Genomic DNA, 19,266 nt, shown 5'->3' with positions numbered 1-19,266 from the left:
TCACCCCACTTCCAACACACGTTTCAAAATAAAAATAGTTCTACTTTGTTAAAGCACACCGTTTTCTTTAATACTGTATTCGCGGGAATTTTTTAAAACTGGGACGCAGACTGTGGTGCGGAGCGGGTGTACTGTAGTGGCGCGAATGCAGCTTCTAAACTCAAGGATTGACAGGCTCCGCTGCGGTGGGATGGTTGTTTCAACGGAGCCTGTCACCCCTCCTGATAGAGACTGTGTGTATGGGGGGGGGTCTATGTGACTTTGTGGCAGGGGGAGGACGGTTACAGATCCCCTGCTGTGTGGCTCTGTGATCCTGCCTAAGGACCGCCGCTTAAGATCTGTAACTGCCCTCCCCTGCCACAAAGTCACAGAGCAACCCACCCCCCCACCACATAACATGAAAACAACCTCCCAGACTAACCAGGGTAACTAGTCACTGCATCACTGCACTATGTATGTGCCCTGCTGCTGTGCCTGCCCCCGACTATATACCCTGCCAAAGGTGACTGTCCTGTCGAATTACCAACCCCCTATCCCCCCCTCCTCCAAAAGAACATGATGGAAACAGTAGTTAACAGAAACGTATTTTTTATTATCAACCAAACATGGAACTGGGAAAGTGAAACTTGGACGGGGGCTTGTGTCAGGCGGGAAGGAAAGAACTTGTCAAATTTTGGGGAATGAGAGCCTTCTGCTGCTCGAGCTCTCTGCAGGGGTGGAGTGAGAGTTAGCAGGGACTCTGCCGCCTCTCCTTCTGTGCACTTTGGGTGAGGGGAGTATGGGACTTGGTGGCGGGGGAGGGCGGTTAGAGATGGACTGCAGCGGGGCTCTGTCCTCCTGCCTCCGTTCCTGCAGAACATCCACAAGGCGCCGGAGCGTGTCCGTTTGCTCCCTCATCAGTCCAAGCAGGGTTTGAGTCGCCTGCTGGTCTTCCTGACGCCACCTCTCCTCCCGATCCATGTTGGCTTGGTGCATTCGGGTCAAGTTCTCCCGCCACTGGGTCTGCTGTGCTGCCTGGGCTCTGGAGCAGGCTATAAGCTCCGAGAACATGTCCTCCCGTGTCCTCTTCTTCTTATGCCTAATCCGCGCTAGCCTCTGGGAGTGTGATGACAGGCTAGGTTGTGAGACAGTCGCAGATGGGGCTGTGGGAATGGGAAAAAGGGAGTGAATTCCTCAGAAAGATAAATGTAGTTGTGAACAAAGAACATAGTCTTTCTCTGTGAACAAGACCATGCACAGCACCTATCACATGCGCACTCAGCACAAGGTCGAATTCTCGGCCTTCGCATTCAGTGCCTGGGGTCTTCTACAGCACATTTGAGAAGCCTCTCAGGAGAACGGAATTTCTGTTGCAGGCAGACATGGTAAGCCGTAGACTTGTGGCAGCTTAAAACTTTAATATTAGCAATGGCCTCATTTCACATTGAAATCAATGTCGGTCCCTGCTGCCAGCAATTCGGCAAGCAGGAAGTCTGCTCCTGTCCCACACCCTCGCGGCTGTCCCCGGGAACGATCCCTTTCGGCTGCCCCTCTCCCGCCTCCACCGCGTGGCTGCAAACCAGCGGTTACAGTTCTGTAAAGGAACGGCAAAGCAGTCCCAACACTAACATTCCCCTACCTCATTCAAAGCAGGTCATCATGAGCGACATCACCCTCATGAGGATCTCTGACAGCGAGAAAGAGTGAATGCTCCGGGAAAGCCTCCAAAGACCAGGGCCGTATGCCGCCATGCTGTGCAGAGCAATGATTCCAGAGTACTTGCTTGTCTCGTGGCGTGGCAACGTGTCCTACTACGGAGGACCCAATAAGGCCGCTCTCCCCAAGAACCTAATGCAGCGGATTTCCAATTACCTCCAGGAGAGCTTCCTCGAGATGTCACAGGAGGATTTCTGCTCCATCCCCGGACATATAGACCGCATTTTACTGTAGCTGCTGTAGCAGTGACTAACCAGTAGAGCGGCTTGGGCAGGACAATCATGCAAAACCGGACATTGCTAGATTTTTTTTCAATAGTTGCACTGCCCATGACTGAACCGTTAAGCTAATCAAACTAATCATGAGAAACCCATTTTTTAAATTGTTAATATTCCTGTTCTGTTACAAATAAATGTTTAGATTTTTACAACACTTACTGGCTGATCCTTCCCCAGATTCTGTGTCCGGGGTAACGGCTGGGGAGGGTTGGTAGGGGATCTCTGTAAGGGTGATGAAGAGATCCTGGCTGTCGGGGAAATCAGCGTTGTGAGCGCTGTCGACTGCCTCGTCCTCCTCATCTCCTTCCTCATCTTCCCCGTCCGCTAACATGTCCGAGGATCCAGCCGTGGACACTATCCCATCCTCAGAGTCCACGGTCACTGGTGGGGTAGTGGTGGCGGCCGCACCGAGGATGGAATGCAGTGCCTCGTAGAAACGGGATGTCTGGGGATGGGATCCGGAGCGTCCGTTTGCCTCTTTGGTCTTCTGGTAGCCTTGTCTCAGCTCCTTGATTTTCACGCGGCACTGCGTTGCATCCCGGCTGTATCCTCTCTCTGCCATGTCTTTAGAGATCTTCTCGTAGATCTTTGCATTCCGTCTTTTGGATCGCAGCTCGGAAAGCACGGACTCATCGCCCCACACAGCGATGAGATCCAAGACTTCCCGATCAGTCCATGCTGGGGCCCTCTTTCTATTCTGAGATTGCACGGCCATCACTGCTGGAGAGCTCTGCATCGTTGCCAGTGCTGCTGAGCTCGCCACGATGTCCAGACAGGAAATGAGATTCAAACTGGCCAGACAGGAAAAGGAATTCAAATTCAAATTTTCCCGGGGCTTTTCCTGTGTGGCAGTTCAGAGCATCCGAGCTCGTACTGCTGTCCAGAGCGTCAACAGAGTGGTGCACTGTGGGATAGCTCCCGGAGCTATTAGCGTCGATTTCCATCCACACCTAGCCTAATTCGACATGGCCATGTCGAATTTAGCGCTACTCCCCTCGTCGGGGAGGAGTACAGAAGTCGAATTAAAGAGACCTCTATGTCGAACTAAATACCTTCGCGGTGTGGACGGGTGCAGGGTTAATTCGATGTAACGGCGCTAACTTCGACATAAACGCCTAGTGTAGACCAGGCGTCACAAGTGAAAGATCTTGGTGCTACAAACATATATGCATATGCAGACAAGCTGTGGCCCACAAAGATTAAACCTTGGTGTTATGGTGAGAGCATGGTAATATGAATGTAAGAAATATTTCCTTTAAAAATATTTTAAAAATCTCTTATTTAAACAACCCCCTAAAAAACCAAAACCACAATACTACATTAATCACCTAAAAAACATTTCAGTATTGCTACAGTGAGTTGCTGTATTGTGGAACTTTATAGTACTGCAAACTTTAAAGACCAATTCTGCTCTTAATAGCAGGTAGAAATACATTAAAAAAAATTAAAAAGCCATTTGTGTCTAAATTATTACTTGGGGCAGCATTCTAAGAGGGAGAGTTTTACCTTAGTTCTAAATATGATCCTATGAAAGGTAAATTCCAAATTAGTCATATGCTATAAAAATATGCTATAACAAAACTAAAGAGGGCCTGATTTTGCATGTGAGCCTGCATTCACATGAGCCTGTATTCTCACACGCACGCACACACAGGTTCCATTGGGCCAGATTTTCTGGCATGGTGAATTGGGAGGGGGCATCAAAAAGTCAGTTGCAGACTGAAGGCTGCTCTACATTCCATCAGCTGGTATCTGTCCCAAGAGACCATCCACCAGCTGAGGACTGGAGCACAATGCACTTTGGCCACATCCCTCCCAGTCCTTTCTCACCCTCTATACTGGGTTGTGTGTATGAGTAGAAGTCAGCTCCCTGGGCTCTCCTTCCACTAGGTAATTCCACACACCATGGAATTACCATCAGGGGAGAAGAGGCCAGTTGACTCCTCCTTTGTGCCACTAGAATGACACAGAGCAGGGGACAAAAATCTGCACTATCATGTTCCACAGAATTACTCTATATTCACACTGGTCTAAGTGAGAGGAATTGGCCCCATAGTTTTTAAAAAAGCCTTTTGAAAGAGGACAAATAATATAATCATATTTGTTAAGGTTAGAAGAACAAATACATTTTCCTTCCAATTAGTTTGACACAATGGCCTTTGCCAGCTGTGTCCAGATTGTACCTTGTAGCTGTAACTTTTTAAAATTATGGAACAACAATTATGAATAAAGAAGGGCCTGAACCAACCCTCAGATTCCAGCTCTGAATGTCAGTCATGGGTTGGGTCCAAGTTCACAATGTGAGCATCTCTCTACAATGGACCAAATCCCAAAGACCCAAACTCTGATTCAGATTATGACCTGATGGCAATATCATAGCAAGTCTGGACAAATTCTGCTGATGTCAGTGGAGCTACTCCAGAGTCATACACCCATGTAACTGAGAGCACAATTTAGCCTACAGAATTTGATTCTGGTTCCAGTTTCTATCAGGAGTTTTGACTCAGGTACATATTTAATTTTTAAAAGACTTGAATTTTGTTTGATTTCTGCCATTAAAGAAAGTCTTCAAAGTCATGTTTTTCCAGGCCCCTAAACTTATCTAATAAAGTAGCAGCATGTTGGTCTGCTAAGGAACTAATTCGGGAAGTTCTTTCTTTCTGTCATTGTTGTTTCAAGGTTTTACATTGTTAGAACAACACTGCTCTGCAGAATAGCAGCAGATGAAAAGTAGCTGGAGTAAGCTAGGGCTAGTCTGATCTTTACATATGCATTAGTAACTGTGGTGGGTGAGGGAGAAAATAATATGTGGGAAGGGAATTAATTGGAGGTCATCACAAAACAGACTTACATAAATGATATGATGCACACAAGTAGCCTTAAGAAATTAAAGATACTTGAGTAGGGAGGAGAGCTTTAATTGGACTTGACCTTGTAACATTCACTTATGTTCCTGGGTGGGCTGGCTGGTCTATTTAAAAATGCTGGTTCACATTAACCCCACCCAGTGTTTGGAGATCTTCTCAGTACAAAACAAATGAGCATTTGAATACTGCTCCAGCATCTTAGCAGTTAATGGAAACAAGTACAGCTGTGTCATGTAGCACCTCGGAGATCCTTATCATGAAATGTTTTGACATTAGAAAATATTTTCATTAACGAAAATAATACCAATAAAAACAAACGCCTGCTACTAAGGCAACAGCTTTCCAATTGCCTATCTGCATGTATTTTTAGAAGAAACAAAGCCTGAAATACAATAGCATCCACTAAACAGGGCAGTTCTTACACAAAGATTTGATTAAAGTTAATCGTAAACGTGTGTCAAAACAAAACCCCATCAATAATGGATCAGCCATTTTGTCTAATAGATCAGGAAGGCTGCACAAAGAAATATGGGATACATTCACTGTGCTGCTGATTTTTGGAACAGTTGAGGTTTTGGTGGGGGTGAGGTGTGTATGAAAGGGAGTGGAACTGGCACAAGCATAAGCTGATTTTTCAAGAAGGGCGAGGATTGTGGTTTTAAGGCCCTAGCTGCAGCACTAGGAACCCCTCAGCCAGAATTTCTCCTGGGGCTCTAGGAGAGGTGCATGCAGGAACATGAACTCCAACCTCCATTAAAAAGGTACAACGTGAGTATTGGATATTTTAAATTCAAACTGATTTGACTAGGCAAAAAGGTCATGTCACATGGTATGTTTCTCTTTCCCAATTGGCTGGCTGATTAACCGTGAGACAGATTTCCAACATATGTATTTGTAGTTACCAATTAAAAAATGGCTGGGATGATTTTCCAACATTAGCTTAAAATATGTTGCTTCATGAAGGTGTGGCGCAAGATCCACCCCCTACTATTATTAATTTCTGCAAGGCACAATTCTCTTAGCTCATCTGGAAAAGCTGCTTCCTGTGGGTGAACTGGATCTCGATTCTAGGTTTAGCTGCAGTTGCATGTATTACAAACCCAGCATATCTAACCACAGATTGGGAGAAACTGCTGATTTAGTGGCAAAGTCCTTTCACAATGTCTAGCTGTTGCAAAATTCACTAAGCAACGTTTTCTACAATCATCAAGGTACGGGTATTGATGGCGTGGGTATCACGTGTGCTCAGAAGTGATACGCACAATAAATGAGTACTAATTAACAGGCATCGAAATCAAAACTGCAATTGAATGAGATATTTACTTTCTGTCTATCCAAGTACTTATATCAGGGGTTTTCAAAAGTTTCCATTAAAGCTTTTTTTGGATGGAAAACTGAGGTTTTGATTAAATGAAAATTCTCATGGACATTATAGGCTGTGACTAAATAAATTAAAAAAAATAAACTAATCAAACCCAAGAACGAATACCCACCCAAAAATGTCACGTCTGGGCCAAAAAACAGGAAAGTTTTTGGTTCCTTGGCAAAAACTCAGTTTTCACTGAGAAACAACCTCCCCACCGTTCCATTTTCTGACCATGTCTAACTTACATAAGCCCTCATCACTACAACATCTAGAACATAGCATCACTTCCAGGAAACCAAACCAAATTCACATTTGACACAAATGACTCAGGATCTTGCATAAGAGTAATTTACAAAGGCAATAAAGCATGCATCAAAACTGGGAGTTTTGTTCCAAATATTACAAAAGTTCCTTTCTGATCTTATGCACCCTGCAACCTTAGACTCCTCTTTAAAATCCCTCCACATGACTCACTTTTTACAGTCAGCTTTGTGTTGCTAATCTCCACCCTGGCCTTCATTGTGGATGCTGTCCAGAAACCTTATTCCACACAATTGAATGCACTAAAAAAATCCGAAGAGGAAACAAGATATGGCCAATATCATTAAGTCTGACTGTTCACTATTGCAATCCTTTCAACCTAGCCATTTCTTTATTGTCCGCTTGTCCTGTTAAATCTCATTTAAGTTGTAGGTTCCTCAGAACAAGGACCTGTCATTTTCTGTATCTTTAAAGTGTCTTTCACATCCACACAGCCGTATAAATAATAATAATTTGTTACAAAACCTTAAACAGAAATTGTATTCATGAACTAGAATATATTTCTGTAACTTAAAAAAAATGCTCTACAGTAGCCAGGTAGGTCCTCTTTAATGTGTTTTAAAAGGAGTGCAATAAGCTTGGCCAACAGGAGCTATGAAGTGTCCAACCCCATAGTCACAAACTGATTTCTAAAATGACAAGTTAGATACTGTTCATGCAGAGACTGCTTTATACAGTTAGCCATAAGTTGCACCAAACTTCAGACACTTCCCTGAGGAAAGGAAATATTAACCAGGGTTGTAAACTATCCTTGCTCTTTTTGAAAAGTGCCCTGGGGTCTTGAACATCTATCTGCACAGTTACCTTCCAGTTTAACATCACATTCAAAGAACACTACCTCTGTGAGATTAGCACTTCCCAGAGCTGCAGTGCAGTATCAGTACCGGCTTGGATTCCAAGTTCTGATGTGGGACTTAAATTTACAACCCTTGTTGCCTAAAGGAAGATTGTACCAAATGAGGCATACTGACATGACCAGAGGGGATAGAATAGAGCCAGAGGGGCCAACAATCAGAATTTTTATGGCGCAGCCCCAGATGTCCACATCATTGGAGCAGGAGACAGAAGAATTTACTTGTTTTAATGATTTAGCTACAGAGGAATAGAGTAGAAGCTTGATTGTAGCAGTTTTTTTTTTTTTTTTTAATTTGGAGTGAGGAAGTCATACTTTAGTTCAGAACAAATTCCTCTTTTTCTATTTGTCTAATGGGGATTTCCCTCCCCCGCCCTCCATAAATAGAGTGGGGTCCCTAAATGAGTCTAGCTTGATGACTTTGTGTGATTTTTTTTTTTTTTTATTTACTGGATATCAGCTGTTCAGTGGTGCATTAAGTGTTGAAACTAGGGTGACCAGATAGCAAGTGTGAAAAATCGGGACGGGGGTGGGGAGTAATAGCCTATATAAGAAAGACCCCAAAATCGGGATTGTCCCTATAAAATCAGGACATCTGGTCACCCTAGTTGAAACATTTACACATGAAGCATTCCATACTGTATCAGGGCCATGCCACCTAGTGGTGATAATACATATAGTAGAACCTCAGTTACGAACACCTCTGGAATGGAGGTTGTTTGTAACTCTGAAATGTTCATAACTCTGAATATACATTGTGGTTGTTCTGTCAAAAGTTTACAACTGAACATTGACTTAATACAGCTTTGAAACTTTGCTATGCTGAAGAAAAATGCTACTTTTAACCATCTTAATTCAAACTAAACAAGAACAGAAAGTTTCTTTACCTTGTCAAATCTTTTTAAAAACTTTTTTTTTTAGTAGTTTATGTTTAACATAGTACTATACTGTATTTGATTTTGTGTGTCTCTGCTGCTGATTTCATACTTCCGGTTCCAAATGAGGTGTATGTTTGACTAGTCCGTTTGTAACTCTGGTGTTTGTAACGCTAAGGTTCTACACTGTATTTGGTTTATCCTAAATCTCTTCCTTTGTATATATAAAGTATATCTTTGAACAACAGAGGAATACTTATTATGTTATTAGTCCATGCCTAGCCTGCACATGAAAATTTTGTCTTTCATCCTCAGACACCATATTAATCCTTAGAATACTGAGGACTAGTATAGTGGCCCTCTGTAAAAAGAACTGAAAGCAAGTACAAATAGGATGACCAGAGAGCAAATGTGAAAAATCGAGACGGGGGTGGGAGGGTAATAAAATCGGAACATCTGGTACCCTAAGTTCAAACATTTGTAAACAGACCTGTCCGCTACAGCCTGACCTTTACTCCCATCTTGGGCTGCTGAAGCCATCAGCAATCAAGGTAAGAGAGAGAAAGAGGGGGGTGGGGGGGAAATCAGCACTCTAATCATGCAATTCTCATTCCTGTTGCCCACATCTCCAGCATTCCACACTTGCCCAAGCTGTAATGTAACCCTCAATACTCAGTGTTCTTTTGAAGCAAATATTTGCACTGTAAAAAAGAACACAAAAGAAATAGCATTTTTTCAATTCACCTCATACAAGTACTGTAGTGCAATCTCTTTATTGTGACAGTGCAACTTACAAATGTAGAATTATTATAAATATTTTTACGTAATTGCACTCAAACAAAACAATGTAAACCTTTAGAGCAGGGGTCTCAAATACATGGCCTGTGGGCCACATGTGGCCCGTGGAGTTATTTCCTGCAGCCCACCATAGGCGCTGACTCCACTGGCAGCCAAGCTCCCTTCTCCGCCCCCACCTCCCCAAAGTGTGCTGCGTCCCTGCTCCTCCGCCTACCTCCCAGTGTTTTCCGCCGCCAAACAGCTTTTGGCGGTGCTTAGGACTTTCCAGGAGGGAGAGGGGAAGAGCAGGGACATGGCGCGCTCAGGAGATGAGGCGGAGAAGAGGCGGGGCCAGGGCGGGCACTTGTGGAAGGGGTTGGAATGGGGGCAGGAAAGGAGTGGGAAGAGGTGGGGCAGGGGCAGGGCCTCATGGACTAAACGAGCAGTCTGAGGTATGAAGTTCAGCATGTATGATTCTTTGCTATGGAGTAGTTGGGAAAAATGTTTGTTAAAAGTGGCAACGTATTTTTTATGAATAGTTACTTTAAAAAGTTCCTGCCATTACAGCTATGTTGATAGACTGTTAGTGTAGCTCATCATCAGTGTTACTGACCACATAAGGAATAGTTACAGGTGTTTATATTTTATTAAAACCCCTCTTCGCATTACAGTTTTTAAAAAGTTATATATTAACTTTTAATAGCATACTATATTACTCTTCTTTTTTTCATTTTTGACTATACTTTTGTATCATTGTATGAAAAGGTTTCAGTGATGCAACCCTAGGGCCAATGTACTAGTCCTCATGTGGCCCTTGTGGTGATCTGAACTCAAGATCTCTGCTTTAGAGCTTACAAGTTGACGCATGAAGGGGCATACAAATGTTTAGCATATCTGGCATGTAAATACCTTGCAACACCAGCTACAACAGTGCCATGCGAATCCCTGTTCTCACTTTCAGGTAACATTGTAAATAAGAAGTGGGCAGCATTATCGCCCATAAATGTAAACAAACTTGTTTGTCTTAGTGATTGGCTGAACAAGAAGTAGGACTGAGTGGACTTGTCTGAGGTGAATTGAAAAATAGCATTTCTTTTATCTTTTTTACAATGCAAATATTTGTAATAAAAATTAAATTAACACTGTACACTTTTTGTGTTGTAATCCCTACTGAGTGTTTGAACTGGGGTGATCACAATACCACAAAACCATTGGTGGTAGCATGATACCTAAGTCCTCTTGTGAATCTAGTATTTGGCAAATTAGTGTCTAATTCATTAATACTTTTGTTCAACCTAAAACTACATTTTCTGTTTCAGCCAATACATTAGCTGTCTGGTAACTTTTTCGCCCATGCACATGTGCGCACACACACCCCAAAGTGGTTTAGCTATGATACTTTAAAGGAGTTGTTGCCCTATAAGTAGGGTAATCTGGGGTGTGGACAGAACCAAAAAAAGGAGGATCATTTGGAGACAGAGCATTAGAGCTGATCAGAAGTTTTCTGCCTAGATGTTTGAAAGAAAAATGCAGTTTCTGGGGAAACAAACAAACAAACAAAAAAAACCCTACTCCAACCTCCCCCTAAAAACCCCCAAGAATTTCTGTGGGGAAAAAATAGATTTTTTTTTTTCAAGAATTTTTTGATTCTCCATCGGGGGGAAAGGGAAGTCTGTGAAATATTTAGCTTCAGGTCCGTCTGACGTTGACCTCTGTCTGCCTGAGCTGCCACAATCCCAAATGGAGTTATAGTTCAGATGCCTAATGCCCGCATTCTCCTCTGTGAACTGAGCAGCATCCCCCCATGATGCACCGTGGTATCCTTTTTGGCTGAATTGCCGCAGTGCATCACAACTAAAACATTACAAAGGGTTGGATCCTGTAACTCAGTAAAGTGGCATCAGTAATTTGTCTCTAGCAGAAACGGAAATCTTATAAACCTTAGCCATGTGATCAGTCCCACCGATTTCAATGAGGACTCCTTATAGGAGTAAATTTGAAAGAATTGGCCCATTATTGTTACATACATAAAGATCTGAGGCTTCCTAATAAAATTAGCTAAGGCAACATTCAACTGCTGACTAAATAGAAGTTAATTATTAAATGATTCCAAATCATCATATTTAATTGCACATATTTTCTCAAATCAGTGAAATGGTGTTAAGAGCTAGTTTAATTGAAATTAAAAATTCATCCAAGATAAAAACTAATTGAAATTAGATTTTTGGACTTTGAGAGACCAAACAGCTGTGACATGGACCAGACTGCTGGCCGGGTAGCACTTTTATTTCCCAAAATAGGTGGGAACTAGATTTTGCTTAAATTTTGCTACAAATATTTAAAAAAGACAGCAGAAAAGATCACATCTACACAGTGGCATAGCCAGGGTTGCTGCCGAGGAGGCGCGGCGGAGAAAAAAGGCGCATGTCCTTCAGCGGCATTTCGGCAGCCCTGCACATGTGCTGAAATGCCGCCGAAAGACAGAGCGGCGCATGTGCAGGGCAGCCGAAAGACAGAGCGGCGCATGTGCAGGGCCGCCGAAATATGGAGCGGCGCTGGAAAAGGCACCACTTGGGGAATTCTGGGCTCGGGGGAGCAGGCGCTCCCCCTGCTCCCCCCCAGCTACACTACTGCATATACAGAGAGAGAGAGAGAGAGAGAGAGAGAGAGAATATACAAGCTTGGCAAGGTCTAATCCCCACCCACTTTACTCTTTCAACTGAGGTCATATGTGCCACACTATAAAAGGAACAAGTCCTGTCGTTCTTTTTCTCAAGAAAACCCCCCACGGAGGACAGAGGCCTAGAGTGCTAGTTGAAGCTACTGTGCACATTCAGGGGGAGAAGGGATTGTACACCAGCAGCAGTTCTGAGGGACTGTGCCCAGGACAAACAGAATACCTCTGCGAGTGTTGGGAAAGAGTACACAACAGTAGGGTTACCATATTTTAATTTTTAAAAAGGAGGACACTCCATGGGGCCCCGGCCCCGCCCCAACTCTGCCCCTTCCCTGCCCTCAGCTCTGCCCCAACTCTGCCCCCTCCCCTGAATGCTCCGCCCCCTGCTTCTCCCCCTCCCCTGCTTCCCACGAATCAAATGTTCACGGGAATCCTGAAACAGGAAGGCAGCAGGTAGGCTGGGGCTGGGTGCGGCGCGGACCAATCCGGCCCCCCTGGCCGAGCGGCTCCCTCCAGCTGGGCCCAGGCCAAGAGGCGCTGGCCCCGGCGTCTCCTGCCCGGCTCGGGCTCTGGGGCGCCGGCCCCCGGCCGAGCACCCCTGGCCAAGCACTGCGCCCTTGGCCCCTGCCGAGCACTGTGCTGCCCCCGGCTCGGCCCTGCACCACCGGCCCCAGCGGCCCCCAGCTGAGCACCGCGCCACCGCCGGCCCCGGCCCTAGCGACCCCGGCAGAGCAACGCCGGGATCTCCCTCCCTATTTTCCCGGACATGTCCGGCTTTTTGGGATTTCCCCCCGGATGGGGATTTGAGGCCCAAAAAGCCGGACATGTCCGGGAAAATCCGGACGTATGGTAAGCCTACACAACAGTGGCTGCTAGTGCAGCCTCTAAAAGACTGTAAAATAACCCACTCTCCTCATGTACATCTCCTCTGTTTGCCTAGCTCTGCTAGCTGGTGTGGAAGGGGGCAGGGACAAGATGATAGTAGCACACCTACACTGCTCTTAAGAGGCCCTAGAAGCAGTGGGGTACCTAGTTTCCTGGCTTTCCGGCCCACAGCGGCTGTGCCTGACGTCTGCACAGGTCCACTAGGGATAAGAGGAAGGCTCACTGCACAACTGTGCAGGGCTAATTCTCACTTTCAGTCCAACTGAAGCAGACTGAAAGATTCAGAATAATTTCAATGGAAGTTGCATCAGACCCCCCCAGGGAACTATCTAGCCCCCATCTATTGAATTTCTCCTGAGGTTTTATCTGGAAGTTTGATATTTGTGTTACAGTGATGATGGTTTTGCCTTACTAAGGAGTGCATGATTTGGCCCAAATCCTGTTTATACAGTACTATATTAGAGAAGTGTTCCGGGAGGCTGCAGAATGGGAAGGTGCTAGGAAACAGTCCTGCTGTTTAATATTAGATTTCTTTGTATTCACATGTATGTGCAGACAGGATATGTGAAATGATTGATAACCATGATTACACTAATATACTCCCATCCTAGGGAAAACTGAGCCTACTTTTCTCTCAAAAAGTGTGCTTCTTGCACACCCTAAGTCTAGCTAGCTTATTGTGCATCTTCGCTGGAAATCACTTCTAGCAAATTAGTGAAAGAGAGACTTCATTAGGAAAGAATAATTGCTGTCAGCCCTACAGCACCATGAGCATTACATATACTTTGTTATATAACAAAAAGCCCTGCAAGCCCAAAGAGGAATGCACTACTCTTCTGAGCAACCATATGATCTTACTGTCTTCAGCCTTGCCTCATCCCACCTGCCCAGGTCCTCTCTGTGTTCGTCACCTGCTGTTTCTCTTCATATAGGGGCAGATTGGGACCGGTTCTTCCATAGCTGCACAAGAGCGAAGCATTGAGGAAACATATCTAAGGAGTGTGCCCCACATTGCATACCACATGCAAAGGCCTCTCTCAATTGCATTCTCCAGAGAAGAGGCTAGTCTCAATTTAGTCCTAAAACACACAGGAGTTGGTGCAAGCAGCAGCTATAGTGACCTCCTAAAAGCAGTGACAACAATATAATTAAGTTCAACATCCTGAGGAATAAACCAGCTATTAACTGATGGTGATTAGGAAGCTGTTTCCTTATGAACAAGTCCACTGAGGGTTCCTGCACATTCCTCTGAAGCATCTTTTACTGGCCACCATCAGACAAATATTGAACTAGCTGGACCATGGGTGGTACAGAAGTTAACCTATGTGGTAATTCCTAGGTAATCCCTACACTAGATCACATGAACATACCTGGGGTATATTCTAGAACCTCTGAGATATGAACACCAGAGTTACCACAACCAGGCACCTCATTTGGAACCAGAAGTACGCAATTGGCAGTGCAGCAGCAGGGACAACCCCCACACCAAAACGCAAATGCTGTATAGGATAGTATTAAACGTAAACTACTAAAAAAAAATAAAGGGAAAAATTAAAAAAAAAAGATTTGACAGGGTAAGGAAACTGTTTTGGTGCTTGTTTAATTTAAATTAAGATGGTTAAAAGCAGCATTTTTTTTCTGCATAGTAAAGTTTCAAAGTTGTATTAACTCAATGTTCAGTTGTAAACTTCTGGAAGAACCACCATAATGTTTTGTTCAGAGTTACGAACAACCGCCATTCCTGTATGCTGCCTTAGAGGGGGCAGAAAGAAGCAGATGAAGGTAGCCTGTGGAGCCAGCCAGGTGCATTAGGGGAATAGTCTGCACCATCCTTTAGGATACTACAGAATGTGCAATATCCCTGCACACCAGGTGTCTTCAGGATAGACTGTGCTTCCTTGAGCTCCTTCGAGGGTAGAATAGCTCTGCATTTCTCCATCTGTGGGCCAGTGGCTAAATGCTGCAATTTGGTTCTCAGACCATTAACTATTTGTGACAGGGACTCTCTTCTTTGCATTGTGCTTTATAAGTCTTTATGCAGAAGCAATAAAAATACTGTTTAATGAGTGGTGGTCAGCATTGTGACAGACATTTGGGATAGCGGGATCATACTGTCAAATGAAAAATTTTGCACATATGCCAATTCATGCATAGAAAGACTGCGCTGTTTCTATACACTGTTCACTATCCTACAAGGCAATCAGGCAGACTTCTGCCTTGCCACACACCTAAGAGTGCCATCAGATTAACAGATTCCAACGTCAGAAGGGACCATTGTGATCATTTTGTCTGGCCTCCTGTATAACACAGGCCATAGAACTTCCCCAAAATAGTTCCTAGAGCAGATCTTTTAGAAAAACACCCAATCTTGATTTAAAAGTTTCTAGTGATGAGACTCCACTATGACCATTGGTAAAATGTTTCAATGGTTAATTACCCTCATTGTTAAAAATTTACACCTTATTTCTATTTGAATTTGTCTAGCTCAAATGGCTGGAAGCTGAAGTGTGTTAGACCTTTCTCTGTTAGACTGAATAGCCCATTATCAAATATATGTTCCCCACAGAGGTACATACAGACTAATCAAGTCACCCCTTTAACCTTCTCTTTGTTTAGCTAAATATATTGAGCTTTTAGTCTGTCATTATAAGGCATGTTTTTTAACTCTTTAATCATTCTCGTGCGCTTTTCTGAACCCTCTCTAATTTATCAACAGTCTTCTTGAATTGTGGGCATGTAGAAGGCACAACACTCAACAGTGTCACCTAATGGTTAGGCTGAGTTTTGGCAGGGCACCTCCCTGTTTAAAGCATGGTCCAGTGCTTCATTGCCACTGGGCTTACCAATCCTCCTCTTTAGCATAGAGACTTCGTTGGGGCTAGGCTCTTGAATAGTCAGGTCTTTTCCAGCAGGTCTGTCACCTAGGTGAAGACTCCTGGTGTGGTAATTTCTTCTCAGAGTGGGTAGGAGAGCCCGGGCCTGCAATCTCTACCAGGTTCCAGTCCAGGGCCCAACAGTGGGCAGCTACACTTGACACCTTGGGGTGCTAAGCTACTGTCCTCCCCGGACTACTCCCTACCCCAGTCCCCTCTTGCTTCCCATTGTAACTCACTCTAATGAAGTCTTTGGCCTGCAATCTCAGTTGCCTGCCTCTCCTTTGTGGGTTGCCAGGTCTCAGGCAATGAGATCCTGGGTAGTATTTTCCCTTCAGAGCTCAGAGCAGCCTTCTGCTCCTGTCAGCTGCCTCCTTCTGAGCTGCTCTGTTCCCCTTGGCAGAGCCCTGCCTCCAGTTTGTATAGGCTTTGCAGATGTGGCTGGGCAGGGCCTCCTGGGCCCTGAGCTGTTTGTTAACCCCTTGCTCTCCAGTGCAGGGTTTGTACACCCCCATCACAGGGCACCAGAACTGGACACAGTATTTCCACAGTGGTCATCTGCAAATTTGACCAGTGATGGCTTTGTTTTTTCTCAGTTCATTGCTAAAAATGTTAAATAGCATAGGGCCAAGAACAAATCTCTGCAGCACTCCACTAGAAACATAACCATTCGATGGTGATTCCCTGTTTTCAATAACATGGAACTGACTAGGATCAGGAACTAGGAGAAGCATATTTGAATGCCAAAAGGTGAAGTGCAGTTTTCTTTCTATTGTTTGCCTAATTTCCAGTCACTCCATGAATCCTCTTTTCTCTAAATGGCTATGCAGTCTTAAAGTCAGGGCCAGAGAATTGTGAATTATTAGTTTATTTGTACAGTACCAACAGGGTGCTAGCACTTCATGCACTGTCCATAACTAGATTTTTATAGAGAGAGGGAAATGTGAAGTGACAAAAGCAACACTAAGTGGCAGTTTAGCATGTGCCTTTGTACTTAGAGAACCTTTGTATGAAGGATTGTATATGAGTTGTGTATAAATACTTTGAATCATCTAGCCCTCATGCAGTCAATGACTGTCATCCACTTCTGTCTCCCTCTGAAGTCCACCTAAGTTACCTGGCCAATACAGCTAAGCCTGCCAAACCAAGTAATGAGATACCAGAGGCCAGGCTTGGTCTCTTGTTTCTATTGTCACAGTGGTATTACCAATCCTTCGGGCCACCCAGGAATTACATACACATTCCAGTAACTCATGTTGGCAATATGTATGTGCTACATTTAAAAACCAAAAAAAGATTGCTACATTGGATTGGACTCATGTGAAGGGTAATGAGAGACTACACCGCTGTGTGAATATTACATAGTAATGCTCAGTGCTTCCCACAGAAGCAGTGATCATGAGTTCATAGCTACAAGCGGTGTATGTGCTCATTTGATGGAGTATGAGCAGCTGCTGTTTTGCTGCACTCCCAAGGCAAACATTAGCACAATAAATGACATATCACCACTAGCTGTTTTACTTCCCTCATTCTTCTAGTACTCAGAAATGCAGCCAGCCCCTAACTTCTTTGTAGCATGGTACACCATACACATTTTAACTTCGTCCTATGTCACGGGGCATACTCATTGCCAGAGCAGCCTCTTGTGCCAGGACTCTGAATTGCAGGGTTCTGCCAGTCTAATACACCCTTGTCTGTCCACCTGTAACTTCTGCAAGTTAATAGAAGAGTCAAAAAAATTTCAGGAAAACCTAGAATCTAGTGGACTGTATGGCAGACCCCATCTGAGATTCATCATTCTTGACCCCTTTTGCTCTTGAAGGCTGTATGTACTCACTTGGTCTGGGTCAGAGGCAGGGGAACTCAGGCCCAGCCTCTCCTCTGGGTTCCAGCCCATAGATCCTGTTTTAAGTGGTTAAGGACTCTTTCTTCAATCCCTCACCACTTCCCTGAGCCACTCTTGCCTCTCCCTGCTTGTCAGCATCTTCCACTGGTCTGCAGACTCTGCTGTTCCCACCATGAGTTTGTGGCTCCTCACAGCTGGCTGCTGAGGAGCTCACTGCACCTCACCTCTCTGGCAGCCACTGGGCTGAATTTCACACAGTCCCTCTGGTTTCCCTCTGCAAGACAGGAGTCCTCCCAGCATTTATCCTAAAGCTGGGGTTGTGGGTCAGGCAGATAATAACTTCCTCCCTCAAACAGATCAGCTTTCCTGCTAGGATTGCACTTCAGAGAGCCAGTCCCTCGTCCTTTAATGCAGGAGTCCCCCTGCTCTCCTCCTCAGAGGTGAAGTTGCAATTTAGGTCAGCTGTAGGACCTTAGCCAGCTTCTCCTTCAGCTGGTTCCTTTCCCCCCTAACTAGACCCCAAGCTCAGAGGGTTGGGTTCAGCAAGGCAGCCCTCTCCTCCTATGAGGGAAGAGGCAGCATATATGCTGGTCCCCTTCCTAAAGCTCATCCCAGTCAGCTGGGAGAGAGGGAAGTCTTACCCTACTCACTCTTCCAGGTTCCTGGTTCCGGCCTTCAGAGGAACAGTAATGGGATTTTTTTTCCCAAACACTACTTATTGTCTGGACCATTTTCTCTGTGACAGTGTCTCCTAGGCCCCTGTATATTAGACATCCCAAAATCTTAAAGGGAGAATGCCACGTGCGGGGTGGACTAACTCTTAGGCACCACTACCTTTAAGTTGCCAGATCATCCCCCACCTCCTCCTTATTCCAGACTTGTACTGACTCCACTGTTAACACCAGTTCTGCTCTTCTTGTTGTGACATACTTTAGAAATAAAAATGGATGAGCCACAGATATCAAAGTGTTACAAGAATACATAAGCATTATCACCCAGTGCATCTCTTCAGAGGTGCTGAACACTTCTCTCACTGTCAGTGGCGTTATGGGTGTTCAGCACTCCAGAAGACCAGACCCAAAGTGTCTCCAGTTGGCTACCCAAAAAATAGAGGCACCCCAAATCAATAGTTACTTTCAGAAAATGTGGCCCAATTGACTTGCTCACATGACACAAAAGTTAATAGATGAGTTGATAATAGAACCAGGGTATCCTTAACTTTGTCTACTTCTGCAACTAGAAAGATGGGGTAATGGGCTTCCCAAAACTGAGTCAAACCATCTGTCAGTTGGAAGAGGGTGTTTTAGGAGTCAGACACTCTCCCCTGAAGACATAGAACAATATTGAGGCATCATGCCGGGATTATAGACTTTGGAGGCTATTTTTGAATCCACAGTCCCGCATGGCAACAAAACCCACTCTTCTGATGACCAGTGAAGCAGCTCCACAACTTAAACAGAATTATGACACAGTAAGTTGTAGTTATTAAATGACACGTGAAATAAATTGACAAGCTTGTCTCAGAAACACTGGCTATTTAAAGTGTTAAACTATGGGACTTAGGACAACCCAGCTGGGTTATCGTTCCCCCTTTGCTCCTATAACAGCAAGCGCTGGAAGCTATAGACTCTGGAGGAAGAGAACATGTCTCATTTGACCCCCTGAGGCTGACACATGGAGTGGAACTGACAGGCTCCAGAGCAAGCTGTGTCTAGCCCTCTTTAGCTAGAGGGAGGACTGCAGAGACATGAAGCCTTTGAGTGATGGCAAGAGGGACCACCATGTAAAAAAATAATTCTGTGGAACTGATCTGTGAATTTCTCTTTAAAGAAGGTTATTTGTAACTTATAAGCAATATGGGTAATAGAGTTATGAAGGGATCTCTGTGTTCCTAATAAAGACGATAAGCTTTTTGCTATCAAAAGTCTAACAAGCAAGTGAAAGGCAGCTCAG

The sequence above is a fragment of the Malaclemys terrapin genome, chromosome 1, assembly GCF_027887155.1.
Source record: "Malaclemys terrapin pileata isolate rMalTer1 chromosome 1, rMalTer1.hap1, whole genome shotgun sequence".
NCBI lineage: Eukaryota > Metazoa > Chordata > Testudines > Emydidae > Malaclemys > Malaclemys terrapin.
This window is presented reverse-complemented; position numbering follows the sequence as displayed.